Genomic DNA, 4253 nt, shown 5'->3' with positions numbered 1-4253 from the left:
AGAAAGGTTGAAGTAACAGATTAGCAGATGGTCATTTAGAGGTTACCTGCTGCTCTTTGGCAAAAAGAGGTCAACTGCCCTGCAAGCCAGCCAGATGGCAGAGAGCAGTCGCAGAGTGGTCAGCAACAGCCTGTACCACTTGAGAAGCGATTGTGTGAACAACAATCACTTAGGGCAGTAAGCTACACCTGCAAACATCTGGAATAATTTATCAAGTATCATTCAAAAAGCAACCAAATAAAGCATGTGCCTTCTGAAGAGAAATTTTTGAGTGGTAAGAGATCCAGTTTAGATTTAAGTCCACTAGTTTTCTAGATTGTTGACCATAATGTCACATTAAGGGTTATGAACAGAAGTGTAATAATATTTCCTAGCTATTCTTAGAAAGGATAATTTCAGTCAATGCTTGAAGTTATGTAGATTTTTTTTTTAATTACAATTTGTAGTATGTTCACCAAGGCTAATACACTGTAGTCACAACTGTCCCATTTTTCAAGTCTGACGTTACTAGAATTCACTCGATGTTCTTTCAAGTACTGCTAGAAACAAAATAATGCCCCGCGCAGTAGCTGGCTGAGATCCCACAAACGGTATGAACAGGAAACAAGTCTAGTACATGAGAAAACCAGGAACACTTTAGAACCTATTAATCTCAAATCATGCTTCAAAAAATTTTTAAATAGCTTTATAAAAATATAAATACTTATACTTCAATGTGCCTTAAACAGGCAGACTTTAAGATGTCTCTCATTCATGTAAATTAATATTAAAAAAAAAAATCAAATAGTTCTTTATAAAACACTTGAATACTATTTTTTCCTCTTATCCATTTCCCTCACCCTCCCCTCCAGCCCTTTTCATTTCCATAATTATATGCAATACATTGATCTCCTAAAAATAATTCAACTAAGAGAGGAGATATGAATTAACAGCCAGCTAAAATTTTGGGAACAGGTTTGCTCTAAAAGATGAAAAGGACAAAAGTCTGCTCAGCTATGAAGAACAGCTGTTGCCAATGCAACTATTTACCCTCTGACCTTTCCTCTGCCCAATACATGAACAGTGCCAATTGTTTTCCTGTATTATATACTGTTTACAAGCCCTGAGTGGCATGAAAGGAATTAATAATTTAGCTCATGGAGCTGATGACCTTTATTGGGGTACCTCCTATTTGCTGAGCAGAAATCAGAGCAAAAAGCTGCCTTGAAGCCACAGGGTTGCTTTAAGAGTTTCTCACTTTACAACCTAATTGGCCACCATAACATAAATCAATTATTTCTCCTGTTTTAAGCAACAATGCTACCTATTCTCAACCACTTGATTTCAACTTCCCTTGTATCAAGCCAGGCCTTGTTCTTTGAGTTTTACAGCTGTATAGTAAACATGATGGCAAGAACAGCTTGGAGAGCTTTGCAGGATTAGGAACATTTGGAAACGCTGGCAAAAAGAGGTTATGCTATTTTGAACTTCTCTTGACCTTTGACTGCCCTTGTCCCTGTTTATGCTAATTGAAGGGGTATATGGAGGCTACTCCTAGAAATGAACTTAGCCTGAACCTGTGACATAGCATTGGACTTTGAAGATTTCAGTGCATAAGTTTTAGTCCCCCTACAAAGGGTTGTCATCTTCCTATGTACAGAAAGGGTACAGTAGCTAGAACATGGTACCCTGAACAAATGCAGGAATGCCTAAGACCAAGAGAAGCAGAAGAGCATGCAGATTCCACAAGTTACATCTTTTTCCACTCTTTCTGACCAACTGTTAGCCTACTGAAGATAAATTTGACACATGTTGGTTGGGTAAAATGCAGTGGAGCTTGTAGAGTGGCAGAAAGAAGAATTTACATAGTAAAATATCAGTTAGTTGAATAATAGTTTAGAAAGACTTCCCCAAATGTATGCTAAAAACAGGAATTCTGACTTTAGAAAAATATAATGTACCATAGGTTATAGACTTCTCCCTCTAAAAGCAGACATTGGGACATCAAAACTTCCAGACAACAGATGGCAATAACGTCCATTATGATAGATGGATTCCATTATCACTGAATAACTTAGGTTAGAAGGGATCTCTGGAGCTCATCTAATCCAACCTTCTCCATGAAGCAGAGCTAGTTGCAAGGCTGGATCAGGTTGGTCAGGGGCCTGTACAGTCAAGCGTTGAGATTCTCCAAGGATGGAGATTTGCAGCCTCTGGACACCAGTTCCAGTGCTGCATCACTCCCACCTCATGGGCTTTTTTTTTTTCTTCCTCCCAGAAAAGCCCAGTAGGAATTTCCCTTATTGCAACTTGTGACCATTATCTTGACCTTTCACCATTCACCTCTGAGAAGATTTTGGCTCCATTTTTTCTTTAGCACCACTTTTAAGTGGAAGACTGTAATTTGATCCCCACTTAGCCTTCTCTTCTCCAAGCCTAACAAATACAATTCTCTCAGCCCCTCCTCATTTGTCATGTACTCCAGCCCCCAACCATCTCAGCAGCCCTCCACTGGACTTGCTTCAGTTTGTCAACCTGTCTTGTACTGGGCAGCCCAGAACTGGACATAGTATTCCAGATGCGACTTATCAGTATCATAACAGAGGGAAATAATTGTACTAGCAAGGTTGAGGGAAGTAAGTCAGCATGTGGTTAGCTCTCATCATCACAAGCACACTCTACTGATTCACGTTCACAAGCTTCACCAGGACCCCAGGAGCTGCCCCCCAGCTGGCCAGGCCCCAGGCTGTACTGTTGCATGAGATTATGCAGTTCCAGATGCAAGACGTGGCATTTGTCTCTGCTGGGCTTCAAAGTTTCATTCAGCCCTTTCATCCAGTTTATCGAGATCCTTCTGAATAGCAGCTCTGCCCTCCAGAGTATCAATCTGGTGTCATCTGCAAATCTGATGAGTGCACTCCATTCCACCATCGAGGTGTTTGATGAAATAACTAAATAGTATTGGTCCAGTATTGGCTCCCAAGTACCACCCATACCTTGCCAATTAGTCTTTGAACTCTTGATTGCCATCCTTTGAGTCAGATAGCCCAGTTAGTTTTCACCCACTTTTTCCACATTTCCCCAGTTTAGCTGCAAGGATGATATGGGAGACTGTGTAAAAACCCTTGCTTAAGGTTAAGCAAAATGACATCCACTGCTCGCCTTGTTCAGAGACCCAGTCACTTCATCACAGAAAGGAATCAGGTTAGTTGGGCATGATTTGCTCTTCATAAACCCAGGCTGAATGTTCCCAAATACCTTCCTGTCCCTCATGTGCTTGGAAAAGTCTTTCCAGATGATTTGCTCCATACTCTTCCCAGGGACTGAGGTGAGGCTGACCAGTCTGCAGTTCCCCAGATCAGCTGCTACTGAGCAGAGCTGTGTAAAAGGTGATTCATTATCCCTTATCAGCTAATTTTACTATACAGAGACATTCCTCCCCTTTCCCCTACATTGGGGTAGGGCTTCTATAGTCTCACCTCAACACTGAAAATACATGCTGTTTGGAAAGGGGACTGGGAAGTAGGGTTACCCCATGGTAAATATTTTGAATTATTTTCATTAACATGGAAAACAATCACAGTTCCTATTTATCAACATGATGAAAGAAACATAACAATTTAATGTTCCACATACTTAAAGAGCTGTACCTACACTGTGTTCTTCAAAATATACTGTCCAGACATTGCTATTTTAAATGTCTGTTTACATTCCAGTAAAATTCTGTTGGTATGGTATCTGATTTATTGATGCCATCAAAAGTCACAGGATTCCTGGAATGCCTCCTGAGACAAAAATTGGAGCAGAAAGGAGATACGGGTTGCAGGGATATCAGCTTTACCATATAAGTTATGGACAAGATTTTCACATGTCTTCTGCATTCTCTTAAACAGGGCGCAGTGCACCTTTTGAAATCTGACCGCTCTGCTACTCCAGGCAATCAGAAATAAGAGCTCAGAGAGGTACACTGGATATTCGACTCAATAGGGAAGAAAACTGTAATCAAATCTACACACATCTTACTAAAACATCTAGTTTCTTCGCCTGTGAATTGAGATTCATGTGAATCTTTCTCCACAGATTAACACTGAAATGTTTTAGTCTTAGTGACATTTATTTTTACTTTCAAAAATGTTTTATTCATAACCAAGATTACATGTTTGGAAATCCTGAACAAGTTCCTGAAGAAGCCAGGCTTTTAAAAATTAAGGCAGATAATCAATACAGCAGTGTATTTTTGCATTCAATTATCACAGATGAATGGGGACCTCAGA

At 40.1% G+C, this 4253-nt stretch overlaps 1 protein-coding gene across 2 annotated transcripts in view; it reads right to left on the bottom strand.

The window, feature by feature from the left end:
* The window catches only part of NR6A1 (nuclear receptor subfamily 6 group A member 1), a 103208-nt gene that overhangs the window by 83398 nt on the left and 15557 nt on the right, over nt 1-4253 (bottom strand). The window lies entirely within an intron of this gene.

Source organism: Apteryx mantelli, chromosome 21 (assembly GCF_036417845.1).
Source record: "Apteryx mantelli isolate bAptMan1 chromosome 21, bAptMan1.hap1, whole genome shotgun sequence".
Taxonomy (NCBI): Eukaryota; Metazoa; Chordata; class Aves; order Apterygiformes; family Apterygidae; genus Apteryx; species Apteryx mantelli.
This window is presented reverse-complemented; position numbering and strand designations above follow the sequence as displayed.